General features: G+C 39.5%; 1 long non-coding RNA gene across 2 annotated transcripts; it reads left to right on the plus strand.

Annotated features, from left to right (window-relative positions):
* Nucleotides 1-3,378: 3,378 nt before the first annotated feature.
* On the plus strand, nt 3,379-16,156 carry LOC116901764. Of its 2 annotated transcripts, XR_004388020.1 has the most exons (4): nt 3,379-3,575; nt 5,568-5,749; nt 6,285-6,338; nt 16,055-16,156. It is a non-coding gene; the product is annotated as an uncharacterized LOC116901764 (long non-coding RNA). The 2 variants fall into 2 exon arrangements; XR_004388019.1 differs by having other exon boundaries at nt 3,379-5,749.
* Nucleotides 16,157-16,261: the final 105 nt, after the last annotated feature.

Genomic DNA, 16,261 nt, shown 5'->3' on the forward strand with positions numbered 1-16,261 from the left:
ACATATCAATATGTGAGGGTTTGTATATGCTTGGCCCAGGGAGTGGCATTTTTAGGAGGTGAGGCCCTGTTGGAGTAGATGTGTCTGTGGACATGGGTCACTTTAAGACCTTCACTCTAGCTGCCTGGAAGCCAATATTCTCCTAACAGCCTTCAGGTGAAGATGTGGAACTCCCAGCTCTGCCCTCTGTAGCACTCTAGGCTCTGCTTGACTCCACTCCACTGCTGCTGCTATTCTTGGTGATCATACCATGGTACGTGAATCTCCAATACTGGGGTCTTCTGCTGCAGCTAGATATCATCAATAGCCTCTCATAGGTTCTCTTGATGGTTGCAAGCCTGTTTTCTTGCATGACCCTTTCAGTACTGAGCCATCAACTGCAATTGAGGCTGCACATTTACCAATGGTCTTCCCTGGACTCTCACAGTGCCAAGCCTCAGCTGCTCTCCATGACCCCTTCATACTTTCAAAACCAGTGATTCTTACATATCACAAGTCCAGCTGCAGCGCAGGTACAATCTTGGCTATCTCTAGAACACAGCCTCTTTGTGCTCTCAGAAAACACTTGCCGGAAGATTTCATTTCAGTGATGCTGGTGTCTTCCTAATCACTCCTTTTTGTTTTTTTTTTGTTTTTTTTTTTTGTTTTTTTTGCTCCACCTAACCAGTATCAATTGTCCCAGTTGTCCCATTTAGTTTTGGCTCTAAATCCAGAACCACATGGTTGAAGCTGCTGAATTCTGCTACTTGCAGTTGGAAACCCCCCATCCCACCACCTTATTCTATTACAAGGTTTCTGTTTCCAACTCCCTCACTGCCTAAGCTTGGCTGTTCTGAAACTTACATTGTAGGTTTGTAGATTGACCTTGAACTCAGAGGTCTATAATGGCTCTGTCTCCTGAATACTGGGATTATAGTCATGTACCACCACGGCTGGATTTAAGGTTTTCCTCACCCAGAACTTGCTCTGCCCCAGACTGGCCTTGAACTCAGAGATCTGCTTGGCTTTGTCTCCTGGGATTACAGATGTGTACCACCATGCCTTAAATTTAGCTGGGTGGGATCTTACTCTGAAATCTCACTCCCTTAATCTGTTATCTCATAGAATATAGGATTTAGTTCCATTCTACTTCCAGGTGGTCCTTTAACACTTGGACCATATAGTCTATATTTTTCCTTCCTCAGTTTGCTTCTTTTTATTAAAATACTCTTTATAAAAGGGAACATTAGTAACCACACAACAGAATTTATACCAGACTGTTTGGAGGCTTCCTTTTTCAAAGCAATCAATCTAAATCTCTTCACCTTCGCTGCAGGCAGACTCTTCAGACAATGGCAAAAAGCAACCACATTTTCACCAAAATACCACAAAAATGGTCTCCATGCCACATACAGAAGTGCTTCTCCACTGAAATCTCTTGGGTCAGGTCTGCACAGTTCAAATCATTTGCAGCAACAAAGTCTTCTATATTCTTCCTAGGACAGGCAATTAAGCCCCACTTAAAGGATTCCACTGTTTTCCAAATACAAAATCCCCAAATCCATATTCTTTGAAACTAAAGCATGGTCAGGCCTATCACAGCAATACCCCAGTCTCTGGTACCAACTTCTGTCTTAGTTAGGGTTTTTACTGCTATGAAACAGATACCATGACCAAGGCAACCTTTAACTTGGGCTAGTTTATAGGTTTAAAGGTTCAGTTCATTATCATCAAAGTGGGATCATGGCAATGTCCAGACAGGCACGGTGCAGGCAGAGCTGAGAGTTCTACATCTTCCTCTGAAGGCTGCTAGGAGAAGACTGGTTTCCAGGCAGCTAGGATGAGGGTCTTAAAGTCCACACCCACAGTGGCACACCTACTCCAACAGGGCCTAATAGTGCCCCTCCCTGGGCCAAGCATATACAAACCACCACACAATACAAGGACCCCAAGAAGATGTAGCAGCATTAGACGATAGAGGCCAGCAGCAAAATGACTGGCAAGAAGTGTAGCTAGAGAAGGGAAGAGCTAGAAGTTCTTGTGGAGCCTCCCTTGGGTGTGCAGTCTAGCCAGCATCTCCTTTTGGTCTCTAGAAATCCAAGAGAGTGTCTCTTGCTTTGTGCCACTGAGTTTGTGATAATTTGTTATAGCAGCCACAGAAAACTAACATATTGTCACATGTTCTCTTTAATTCATTAGATATAAGTAGACAGTGTGGAGTGAAACACACGTGAGAAAGAATGATTATCTGGTTTGTAACTATTTTATAGATTGATGATTGCCCTTCTCTGCCTATCATCACTCCAACCGTTTTACCTATCCCAGCAGAGCTGTGATTATTTAGTGTGAAGGCACGTTTAACTTCGTGCCTGTTCTTATCACCCCAAGCTCTCTAATTCACTAGTCAGGATATGATGCTATCTGTACCCCCGTGGCTATTTTACATATAAGCAAGACCTGCCAAATACTTCACAGAAGCAGTAGGGTCAGATAAGGAACACTTGGTGTTGGGAGAAAAGCAGTGGATTTGGAGTCTGGTACATCCAAATTTGAATTCTTGGTCTATTATGAGGTTTGAGACCTTTATCATCTCTGGGTTGTAGCTTCCTCCTGTGTGAAATAGGAATTTATAAACAGTGCCATATGTGATAAAAATTAAGTCTCATTTATATTTATAACCAGATTATAATGCTCCAAATCCACATTCCCTTCAGTAGCAGGATTTTTTTTTCTCTTCAGATCATCAAAATTTTCTGAGAATTTAGGCTTTGCCCCTTACCTGATAAGGGAGCAGCAGCAACCAACTGATCTGGACTGCAGAACTGCCAGCTACACAAAAGACTTTACTATCATCTGGGAGTTTCTGGTAGTATCTGCTGTTCCCTCTTCCTCTGTGGGAGGATAGATTTGAGTCTTAGGTCCCCATTTCAGAACTGGCCCCAAGCATCCAAGACTAGAGTTAAAATAAGATCTTGACTTAAGTAGCCAGAGGGTAGAGGATGTCCTTCCCTGTTAAACCTTCCCTGTGGTACATTGGACAGTAGGCATCAGGCATCAAAGACACAGGACGATATTACCCCTTGCTCTTTGATACTCTCAAACATACATATTTTCCCTTGGGCACAATCCCCAGTACTGAATTGGATGAATGGAGAATGAAGATGGCAAGCAAACTTTAGATAAACTCACAGCGGGCGAATCCGCTCTGTTAGTTGGAAGCTGCCAGCATTATTTAGGACAGCTTCTTAACCTTTGTAGATGCTATCAAGCAAGAGCTGTGATCTTGTATAAACCATTCCAAAACACAGCACTTGCTCCAAATTGAAATTTCATCTCAGGCTCTTTTTTCTTATTGAGTAGAATGTACCAAGTTTGTTAGTGTTTTTCTTAGACCCTGTGATACTGCAAATTCTTCAGATTATATGTGATCTATGTGCCTGGAAGACACAGACCAGGAAACAGTCTTTGAAACATGTCATTAACTAGAAAAGAGGATGACTTGTCTTCTGAAAACATTTTCATTCCAAGAGAAGGTAACAGAAGCCTGGACTTCTTAAGAGGATACGGGAAGATAATTCTAAGGCAACTGTAGCAGGGTAAGATCGTGAAATACAAGTTTCACCCAGATTTCAACCCATTAGGTAGCTTCAGAAAGAGGATTCAGATCTAGCGAAGTTGGTGGCTGAGCAATGAAATATGGCTCAGCTAACATGGTTTCTAAATTTAATGATTTTAAAAATCAACTGAAAGTAAGTGGAGTTAGTAAGTTTGTTTAGATCTTTCATTGGAAACACAATGACAGATACCTTTTTCTTTTGACTACAATGAGTATACCCAAAGCCGGAAAATACAGCCGATAATATATCAGAGTGGACTCCAGTTTTTGAGCAATTTTTGAGACCCCATCCAAAGGACACATGGAACAACAGCACAAGAATAGGTTTTGCACAGTCGTGGTACAATTGAGTTGGTGTTGCAAATAGATTTCGTTTTGTTAAATACTGGTTGGTCACAGCTACCATAACAGAATACAGATTAGTATACTTAAACGACAGATATTAATTTGCTCCTGGTGCTGAGGTTAGAAATTCAGGATCAAGAGGCTGCGAGGTTTTGTTCTCTCCAAGGCGTGTCTTCCTGCCTTGCAGATGGTCACTTACCTGTTATGTCACCCTGTGAAACACCCTTTGGACTGTGCAGTCCTGATTCCATTTTCATGGGTGTTCAAAAGTTAGACAAGATTAAGACTTACCCACATGACTTCATTTAAGCTGAATAGCTAGTTGAAAGATCCTGTTCTTAATTGTGATCTCATTCTGTGTGATTGGAGTCTAGTATTTTCAAATGTTAATTTTAGGAGACTAATAGAAAGAGCGCATGATATCTGAATTGAGTTGCTTTTATCTTCCTCTTAACAGTATAATCTCCTGTCCACATTTTGATAGTTGAGTAACCCCAAAGGCTCTACAGTTTGTGGAGGGACTGCATCTCATTTTCTTACGTTAACTTGATGCCAGTAAAACTAGTGATGGGATGCTGTGTCCCGAACAAACAGCACAAAAGTCTTGATAATATAAAATAGGATTTGAAGAGCTTTTTCTCAATTTTAAATGTCACCACGGAGCAAGTAATAGAAATATTGAACATATGACTTTGAAAAGATTCATAATATTTACTTAATTGCATTTTCCTTTTAAGGAGAAAAATTGGTATCCAGGTTGTTCTTGGGAACGAAGAATTATACAAATGATATTTTAATCCTAGCACAGCTACTGATTTGCTATGTTATAAACACATCATAATATATTTACAAATCTGCCAGCTAAGTATAGAAATTGCAAGAGGAAAAGCACTGGGTTTACGTTATAATAGGCTAAAAGAGCAAACATTACACATTTATTTAGAAATAGCATGTTTATTGTTAACTTCCACTATTAAACTAACCCTCTCAAATAAAACATCTTATTGGTGTGTGTGTGTGTGTGTGTGTGTGTGTGTGTGTGTGTGTAAATGACCAAAGATGGATACAAAAGGAGAGCTGAAGCATGGGCACAGAACCACAGCAACTAAAATTAATATTAGACATTAAGATGGTAAATATTTAGACCATAAATCTTGGAATATCAAGGTTATCTGAAGGTCAGCTCCGACATTTGTGCAAAAGGAGTATGAAAGAGATCAGTGTTGTTAATCTTCATTCCTTACCAAAAAAAAAATCTCTTTGCAAGAAAGTCAAGTAATTTGTGAGGATCTGTTTTTTTTTCTTTTCATTTTTTTTCTCAACCAGTGTTGAGCAAAATTAAAGACACTTAAATCCAGAAAATACGCAGAGTAGCAGCCAAATTTTAACCCTATTGCACAACGTGTCAGAGGAACAACAGAAATAATTGCTGTCAGTTTGTACTTTTTTGACCAATAATTCTCTGCATTTCCTGCTAGTAACTTGAGTGATGCAAATGACCTTATTTTTACAGCATGCTTTTATTAAATAGTTTATTATTTTGGCAGACTAATAAAGATTTTGGTATTTGCTTTTATTTGCAATAATATTACCACCACATAAAAAAGGATTTTATGTTCTTTTTGAGGAACAAGGAGGATAAAAGTGGTGATGGATAGCACAACTGAGGCATCAGCAATGAGCTGGAAATGAGACACATAAATATGAAAGCAGAGCTAAGAAAATAGAACTGCACCCTTGGCCTTTCTTAAAAGAACACGCACACTTCATGGTTCATTCACACCGTTACAGAAACTCCTTTTGTTTCCAGTGAGTCAGAGACTGCACGCAAAAATCTGAAAATGCTATTTTTGCTCATTCAAAACTAACGGATTTCTTCTTTTTCAATTAGACTTATTCTGGGAAAATTCTTCCAAGCTTTATGAGGAGGTTTTGATTTGTAAGGGAAAAAATGGTGGACATGGTGACTGAAGGGGAACCATTGTTTTTATGAGTATTTAGTATGGATCACAGTAATGAAAGCTTCAACATGGTAGAATCTTTATACAGTCAATTACAATCACAGAGTAAAAGTTCTAAATTAGAACAAACAGTGTGATATTAGTAGATCTTAGTTGGAGGATAATACAATATTTGATGTAAACTTGGGAGATTATAGTGTTATATCTTGCCCATCACTGCATGGGTTTTATTTTTAAAAATGTGATTGCTTACATGTAATTCTGTTTTTTTACTAATGTCCATGTATAAATTATGCATGTCAGATATTAGATTTATTGTCAGAAGGATGTGTCGGGTATTGGTGTTATCTTTTTCATCGTTAACTCTTTCCTTTACTGCACAGCTTAATTGTTATCATAAATGGAAACAGACTGTACCCAATAAACTAAAGGGAAAGGTGAGTGTCCTATGAGTGACCAGAACCTGACTTTTTCAGTTCAGTAATATTCAGATGTGGGACTTGTTTCCTTTTCGCACTGAACTACAGCCAGTAGAGGGAAAGAAGGAGAAAGTTAATATACAATGAGCTGAGAAAGCCACTGCTTCGTTATCGACAAGATTCGAATCTTCCAGAGGGAGAAAGCTCTACCATTTGGACCCTTTTCGCAGAGGCTTACAATAGACATGCTTCTGACAAGAGGTTGTTGGTAGCAGAACAGACTTAACAATTAATGGTATGCCAAGGCTGAGTTCAGAGAATTGCTTTACCCAATGCCAATCATTCATTCCTGGCAGTAACTCTTCACATCTTTCCTGGGATGCCATCCAACCACAGTGGCATCTAAAATATATCGAGCAGTGTTGTTACAGTTGGAGGTGAAATTGAAATTTGCGCCAAACAGAAGTGACAAATTCACATGGCTGAGTGTTGCCTAGCAATCAGGTCCAAGGGGGAATGTGGCAATTCTGCCTTTACCCATGAGTGTGTGGGAGCGGGGAAAAGAAACATTTACATTAGGCTTTGGATGGTTTCACAAGCGAAGCCAGGTATATAAAAGGCTTTCTTTTATTCCCAGGGCATGCAGAGAAGTCTGGGAAAGGGGACAGCAGGCTGGGGTTGGTGGCATAAGCAGCTTTAGAGGTTGAGGCTCTCAGCAGTGAACCTGGGGGAGGGGGAGAGCAGCAGGGTGCCAAGATGCCAGACTTGATGCTCAAATTGATGGCAATTGGCCATCCTACTGCCTTTTGACTGCAGGCCTCTTGATGCACCTCTGTTCAGCTCTCACTTGGCAGCTGGGGGACCCCAGGGTACAGTGAGCAAATGGCGGATTTCTCTTCTCAGAAATCCACCTGAAAGCAAAGTTCCCAGTGGGTAGCCTGACATAGGAGACATTGGAAGAAAAGGGGTACTGAGGCTGAAGTTCTTATTGTATGCACCTATTTATTTGGATGTCTTTTTGGTGGTGGTGTTGCTTTGAGGGGAGTTCCTCATCTTACCTGTTTTCTATTTGTCCCTGGGAAATAAAATTTGACATACCTGACCCTACCCTCAGGTGTATGAAATGACCATAAACTCAATCCTTCATGAATGGAGGGACATGGGGATAAATCAAAATAGCAGCCCTAAATTGAAGAGGCTTCAATGTACTGTTCGGCACTCATTCGCAGAGATAATTTGAACGGGGGCTTCTACATTCTTTATTTAGAAGAGAGAGAGAGAGTTCTATAAATATGGAAATAGACAGCTCTGGTAATGAAAATGCCTGGGAGGTGTGGGCAGCTGCCGTTGACCCTTTCTCTATGGTCAACATTGGTTGTTCTTTTTCTTTTGAACTGCTGTACCTCACCAACACCCTAAACCTACCGTTCCCATCTATATCTTAAGCAAAAGTCTTCTGTTTTGCAGTGTCTCATCTCACAAGCCCGTTTTCACTGAGTCAGGTTTGAGTGAGTCCTTATCCTCAGTCTTACAAACCTTCAGCACCATGTTTATAGATGCTGATTAAACTTATCTGGAATCTACTATGTTCTCAAGATCTCTAATACAGGATGATTTCTAAAGTAACATCAGACGAATGCAAAGTGCTATGAAAGCACTTTTGTTGCCCCTCCTTGTCTAGTGTTCACTTGACAATACATGTTTAATAAATGCCAGTACACAATTGGATGTACTGAATAAATGGGTGGATTGGTGATGACTAGCAAACAAACAAAACGCCATATCTGGGTTAAAAGTATTCGGGATTGGAAAGTCCTTAGTGGAAGAACACGGGACGTACAGGCATGAGAATCGGGGTTTTGCTAGCTTAGCTCTTAGATTAAATCCTGGCAGACAGGCCCATGCTTCAACCCCACCATCACGAGATGTTGAGTCTGATATGGAGGGCTCACTGGTTTGGAATCTAACTCAAGTGACAAACTTCATGTCCAGTGAGAGACCTTGCCTAAAATCAAATTAAATATGTAAGTGGAAGGTACTTGATATTGAACTCTGGCCTCCAAACATGCCTGCTTGTACAAGTGGCACTCACACGCATAACACATACAGAGGCGTGCTTGTATAAGATATGCACAAATAAATAATTAAGAGACTATTGCATCACAAATTTGTCAAATAATTGTAGTAACTAGGCATTTCTGACTCCTTTGTGTTATGCTAAATTTTTAAAAAATTTTTATTGGATTTTTAAATTTACATTTTCTATGTTATCTCCTTTCCTAGTTTCCTGTCCCCCATCCCATGCCCCCTCCCTCTTCTTCTATGAGGTTGTTCCCCCACCCAACCACCCACCCCTTCCCACCTCCCTGTCCTGACATTCCTCTACACTGGAGGGATCCAACCTTGGCAGGATGAAGGGCTTCTCCTTACATTGGTGCCCAACAAGGCCATCTTCTGTTACATATGGAGCGGGCCATGGGTCTGCCCATGTGTACTTTTGGACGGTGGTTTAATCCTGGGAGCTCTGGTTGGCTGGTATTGTTGTTCTTATGGGGTTGCAAACCCCTTTAGCTCCTTCCATCCTTCCATCCAGACAAATTTATGTACGTTTGAGGCCAGCCATGGAGGGTTGTCCACAGTGAGACCCTGCCCGAAGTTGTAGGAATTGCACATGAGATTCGCCCTCTACATTTTAAAAATGTATATAAAGCATTGTATACATAAGCACCATGCTATACATCAGAGCTCTAGAATTCTTTTGTCCTATATGACTTGTGCTTTGTAGTTCCTGATTCATTTTAGCCTGGCCTACTTTTGCCTTTAGGAGTTTGCCTCAATTGACATAGCTCAGATACGTGGGTCCATGCTGTGATACCTATGACACTTAACACAATGTCTCCCCAGCATTTCCATGTTGAATCACAGGGAGGATTCCCTTCTTTCTGAGGCTGAGTGATGTTCCCGGATATGTGTTCATTGTGTTCACTCTGCCCATCCTCTTATGGGTATTTATAGAATTTCTGCATCTTAGCCACTGTACCTAATGTTTTAATGAATTTGAGGATGCAAATGATTCTTCGAGACACTGATTTCTATACTCTTGGATACTTATTCAGAAGAGGGAAGACAAGATCATACAGGAATCGAGAGCTGTTGGCCATTCTGTATTGCCATCAGGAGTGTGCACTCATTCTGCATCGCCACATCCCCACCAGCACTCTGCTGTTTGGTTTGGTTTATGAAAGTTGACCATTCCATCGGGTATGAATTGATAGTTCATTATGATTTTGATTTGTATTTCCTTCATGATTGGTAATATTGAATTTTCTAATACTGCTATCCATATTTATGTCTCCTTGGAGAATATTGTTTTATGTCTTTGGTCCATTTTTAATTCAGATTTTTAGTGTTCTTTGTTGTTGTTGTTGTTGTTGAATTATAGGAGTTGCTTATATTCTAGATGCGAATGTCAATCACACGATTTTTAAATTCACCCTCCCATTGAGCAGAGTGTATCCTCTATCTTCACTTTGCTCTCCCGCCCCCGTGTGTGTGTGTGTGTGTGTGTGTGTGTGTGTGTGTGTGTGTGTGTGTGCGCACGCGCACGTGAGTGCACATGCACACGCACCTTCTCCATGGATGTAGTTCTGACTTGTGTATTCTTTCTTTGGTTAAACCCATGCTTTTGGTATCAAAATTAAGACACCATTAGAAAGATAAATGTGAAGATTTCCATCACGTTTTACTGTTTAAACATTCTTCAGTCTTCTTCATACATTAATGACAAGCTTCGCTATATTGTTCAGGATGGATTCAAATTCATGGGTTCAAGAGAATCTCCTGAACCCAGGCTCCCGTGCACTTGAATCTGAAGGCATGTTTCACAGCCCCCAAATCCCGTTCAATTCTTACAGTTGTGCTTTTAAGAAATTCTGGATTGATATTTAAGTATGGTATATGATTAGGATTTCACACCATTTTTCATGTCTATTTTTCTCTGTATCAGTTATTGGAGGCTGTCCTTTAATGGTTTATAGTTTTGGTTACCCTTATTAAAAATCTTTGATTCTCTGTGACTCTGTTCTTTTTTCTCCAGGCTATTAGGCTCTGTTGACTTTTATGTCTGTTTCTGTATCAACATTTTTCTGTTTGTTATGATCTCTACAGATTCAGAAACTATTGAAATTAACAAGTATTATCTTTTCAAAGGATTTTAAAAGACATTCTATGTCATTTGTGATGTTATGCAAATTTTGGTATTATGGTTCTTTTTTTAAATAAAATTATTAATCTCTGTGTGTGTGTGTGTGTGTGTGTGCGTGTGTGTGTGCGTGTGTGTAAGGATATGTACATGTGAGCCATGGCAGGAATATAGATTTCAGAGGACAACTTTACTGAGTCTTTTTTTCTAATTTTCTATGGATCCCAGAGGTAGAATTCAGGTCACCAGCTTGGGCAAAAAGTGAATTCTGTAGACCACTTGAAATAGCATTTTCATTAATAATATTGTCTTTAAATCCATGAGACAAGATATATTTTATTTGAGGCTTTTGTAAATTGGATATGTAGCTTTAATTTTCTTTCAGTATTATTTGCTGTGAGTGTATAAGAACTCAATGCTTATCAATTTTGTGTCCCACTTTTCTGTGTCCATTTATTAGTTTATTGGTTTTTAGGATTTGGGTAGAATCTTTAGGGCTCTTTAGCCATAATGATATTTAATGTCATTTGTAAGCAGAGGTAACTATATCACTCTCTTTGGTTTTTACCTTTATAAATAAATAAAGTATTTAAGTCTCACACTCATGCATAAATATGTTTTTGCTGAATTTCAGAATTGTCTACTTCATATTTTTGAATTACAGGTGAGTCAAACTTAAAAGGATGAAACTTCACACACAGAAGGTACATTTATAGGGAAGCTTATTTCATTTTATGAGAAATAAACAGGGTCTGTTTTCGTTATATTAAGATTTGTAAAATCATAAACAGAAACAGCAAACACTACCCAGGAAAGAGATGCTAAATCCTATCTGTCACTGTCATTTTAGACTGCCCTTCCTCCACGTGGGTGAGCTTCTCTTACCTTCATCTTTCCACTATTGGGTGGCATCTGCCCATCTGTCATTTTACTCACAAAACAATGATGTCTCCAAACCTCATACTTTTCTGGAGAAATGTACATATATTTTTGTCCCCGTCCTTTCCTTTTTATTAAAATTATAATAGAGCAAGTAAGTTAAGAACAATATGACAAATGTTTTATATGTTAAATTCCTTACTCTGAACCCCAAAGGAAAATGCTGCTACTGTTGTTTTCTGATTATTACATAGAGGCATTAAGAGATCGATCTAAATTCTTTCATCCAAAAATGTGAGAGATTTGAATTCAAACCCAGAGCTCAGCCCTTCTCCAGTGTGGTCTCAGATTGCAATCTGCTGCCTCATTTTCTCTGTGCTACTCCCCTGCCACACTCCCTAAGTGGTAGAAATGCTCAGAGTGATAGCATCCCCCTTAGGAGCCTTCAGCAAACGAGCGTGTGTGTTGCGAGTAGTTAAGGGCTCACACAAATACTCTGAGATGTAGCATCTGATTAAAAGGTCTGAAATCTCAGACATGAAGTTCTGAGGATGTCAAGCGAGGCCCCTGGCTTGTTTTTATATTTTTAGCACATAGCATCAAACTCAGAGCCCAGTAATCTCAACCCAGGGTTATTTGGCTACTGAGAAACGCTAAGCTATATTGAGTAATTCGTGAATTTTAAAGTTAATATTCCAAGCTGTCAAAGGAAAGTATTTATCTACAATTATAAGTCGACAGAGTGCTTAAAAAGATGTTTTTAAACCATTGGTTAGCATTCTTCTAGGTCAATAAGATTGCAGACAGGTTCAATACCCAGAAACCTCTTTGATTGACAGATAGATCTGTGTAACGAGATGGGAAACCAAATATTACTTAAATGCATTTAATATTTAAAGTATTTCTGGCACGGATGTTAAGAAGTATTATAAACCGTAAAAGCTGTACTTGTCCATCTGATAAAATGTTGAAAAATCTTGACTACTCAGGTGATTTTTCAATTTTGAGTTAATTGAAGCTGGGCATGTTGGCACACTTCTTTAGTCCCAGCTCTTAGGAGGCACAGGCAGGAACATCTCTAGGAGTTCAATGCTAGCCTGGTGTACATGCAAAGCTAGTTCCTGGCCAGTCATATTATATACACACTCCCTCAAAACAGACAGGCGGACAAAAACATTAAGTGAACAGGTTCAAGTGTTGGTCTCCAAATATTCTCAGTTTTAAGCAAACGTCGCTGTTATTTATCACCGAGCCACCTCTTACACCGACCACACTTTAATGCTGATTCTGATGCTCAGCTTCTCTGACATGTAATATGCAGTCGGAATTAGGTCACTGCAGGTAGATCTCCAGGAATTTAAGTCCAACCTGGTCTACAGAAGAGAGTTCTTGGCCAACCAGGGCTACATAATAAGGCTTTGTTTAAAAAAATTCCCTCCCTCTCAAAAAAAGAAAGGAAGGAAGAAAGGAAGGAAGGAAGATAGGAAGGAAGGAAGAGAAAAGAAAAGAGAAAAAGTATTGCCACTGAATGAATGTCTGTTTTACATGAAGGGAGATTGCTTTTCTATTGAAAGCTGAATACACTTAGTTTCTTTGGGCTGGAGTGTACATACAATAGAAGGTACTATACATAGGATGATTGCCAAGTTAAGAGACAGAATGAAAAGCCTGCAAATCCCGCTGGGGAATATTTCTTTATGTGCCTAATAGCTACAATGTACTCACAAATTTGTGCAAAACATAATTTGGCTTATACTATCTCTGGCTTCACTATAGCATTCGGCAGGGTGCTGAACCTGTGGTAGTCACTCAGTAAGATTCCTCAGCTGACTGCGTGGAAATGCAAAATAACCATCAATGTGGAGAACATCTCACAGAATTGACATTCCTATTGTTCTACAACTGTGTAAGCTGCTTGAACAAGTTACACATTGAAAATTATTTTCTCAATTTGTATAAAGGGATTTCCACCCAGATTGCTATAACACACATCAGTTAGAATTGTGTGTGCATGCTTCTGATAAATGCACACAGAATTGTTAACTATAAACTCAACAGTTTGCTCAATGGCTACAGGTAGATGATGCAAGACCGTACATGTGTGCTCCTTAGAAACCAGGTCCAGTGGGCTTTTCTATTCCCATCTACAGAATGAAGTCAACATTTAAGTGATTAGTAGAGTCCACTGAAATTTTACTATTTGTATTTCTGAGACAGGAAATGTCAGTGATGTCATCAAATACTTTTTCGGCTCCAATATTCTAATACAATACTGAATTAAACAGAAAACAATAATAGAAGACCATTGAAAACTGAACAGAATGACTCTGGTCGCTGTGGCTCTGTTTACAACATGACTAAGATTGACTGGTTTCAGTTAGAGGTGATGTTCATATTGGACTGCAAATACTGTAGTGAGCATTTTATTAATTCAAATCTATGGGTTTTAGTAAGGTGCTAAATTTTTCGTTAGTGATAATCTTCTACTTTGGTGTCAAATTTCATTTTCAAAGCACAAAGTTAATAAAACATAGTAATTATTTATTCAGATTACTTATGTGGGAAATGATGAAATGGAATATGTAAAGTTGACACCTATGCATATTTCAGAATCTCTTTTCTTCCATTATTTTTCATGCCTGTGAAAGTTGAAGGTCTGAAACATCACTGACCTACAGAAGCCACCATTAAGAAGTTTACCATCAGCTTCAATATTAGCCCTAACAACATTGAGAATGTATTAGAATGAAAAGTGCCAAGTTCGAAAGCCTAGCTAGTTTGTTTGTTTTGTTTTGTTCTGTTTTTTTTGAATCAAAGGGGAGTTTGCGGAACAAAACTTCCCTTGATACTCTGAGAGGGGAAGAATGGAAAAGAGTAAAGGAGTAAGAGTCCATACCCACCCCCACTCTCGTGGGATCTGAGTGAAATCTTTACAAGTTCTGAAATGGCGCTAGGAGCCCCTTACTTCTGGAGAAGTGGAGTTTGCAGCCTTTTACAGAATCTTTTGGCTTCCACCAACTTGAGGCAGGTACTGCCAGGCCCATCTAGGAGAAGTGAGACGAAGAAGATGAAACACCAGCGGCTTTGTTTTCAAGTTACAATTTCAATTCCAAATTCCTGGGTGAAAAATATATTCACATTTGGGGGGATTTCTCAAGAAAAAATACCTAACAACTATATTCGAAAAACTAAGAGAAGTAACACTATAACAATCTGAAGTCCATGCATAAAGTAGATTTTAATGTCCCGATAAAAACTCGGCTTTGACAAAGTTTTTGACTAACATTTGGAGACATTCTGTCTGTCAATTGACAGAGAGATTTATACTGGAGACATTTTGTGGCTTTGTCATTAAATTTATAATCAGTCTATCTTTTTCAGGTGGAAAAACCTATCGTTACCAGTTCTTTATTTATCAGATATATTTATAAATTATAATATATCTGTGTGATTTTACTTAAAGATTATTATTTGCATATGTCAATTTGGGGTGCTATTGTCAATTTTCTGAGAGCCACTATTTATAAAAGTTGATGCAGAGTAAACTAGGTAAAGAAAGGAATCTGAATGACCTACTCAGTGCTCATCAGCATTTTCATCTGGGGCCAAGCTAAGCTATTACAAGTCTGATTTACTTATGCTAACTGTGTAATCCCAGTTGATAATCCTACATGCCTTCTTTTTTTTTATTATTATTATTAACTTGAGTATTTCTTATGTACATTTCGAGTGTTATTCCCTTTCCCGGTTTCCGGGCAAACATCCCCCTTCCCCCTCCCCTTCCTTATGGGTGTTCCCCTCCCCACCCTCCCCCCATTGCCGCCCTCCCCCCGACAGTCTAGTTCACTGTGCGTTCAGTCTTAGCAGGACCCAGGGCTTCCCCTTCCACTGGTGCTCTTACTAGGATATTCATTGCTACCTATGGGGTCAGAGTCCAGGGTCAGTCCATGTATAGTCTTTAGGTAGTGGCTTAGTCCTGGAAGCTCTGGTTGCTTGGCATTGTTGTACATATGGGGTCTCAAGCCCCTTCAAGCTCTTCAGTTCTTTCTCTGATTCCTTCAACGGGGTCCCGTTCTCAGTTCAGTGGTTTGCTGCTGGCATTAGCCTCTGTATTTGCTGTATTCTGGCTGTGTCTCTCAGGATCGATCTACATCCGGCTCCTGTCGGTCTGCACTTCTTTGCTTCATCCATCTTGTCTAATTGGGTGGCTGTATATGTATGGGCCACATGTGGGGCAGGCTCTGAATGGGTGTTCCTTCAGTCTCTGTTTTAATCTTTGCCTCTCTCTTCCCTGCCAAGGGTATTCTTGTTCCCCTTTTAAAGAAGGAGTGAAGCCTTCACATTTTGATCATCCCCTACATGCCTTCATAGTCAACATTGGTCTACATATAAGATAACATGCAAATCAATATTAAATCACTAATCGAGGTGATTAAATTAACGTGAATAGGCTTAACACTACTGATATCACACAAATGGACCTTCTCCAGAGCAGTGGTCCTCACACTTCCTCATCCTGCAATGTTTTAATATTCTTCCCCATGTGGTGACTCCCAACCATAAAACTCTTTCCTTTACTACTTCGTAATTGTAATTTTGTTACCATTATGAGTTGTAATGTAAATAATTTTGGTGATAACAGTTTTTCCAAAAGGCTTGTGACCCTTAACCTTGAGAACTGCTGCACAGGCTGGAGAGATGGCTCAGCAGTTAAGAAAACTGGCTGATCTTCCAGCGGTCCTGAGTTCAACTCTCAGCAACCACATGGTGACTCACCACTGTCGTTAATAGGATCGGATCCCCACGTCTAGCATGCAGGTGCACATGCAGGCACAGCACTCATATACATTAAATACATGAA

This window comes from Rattus rattus, chromosome 5, assembly GCF_011064425.1.
Source record: "Rattus rattus isolate New Zealand chromosome 5, Rrattus_CSIRO_v1, whole genome shotgun sequence".
NCBI lineage: Eukaryota > Metazoa > Chordata > Mammalia > Rodentia > Muridae > Rattus > Rattus rattus.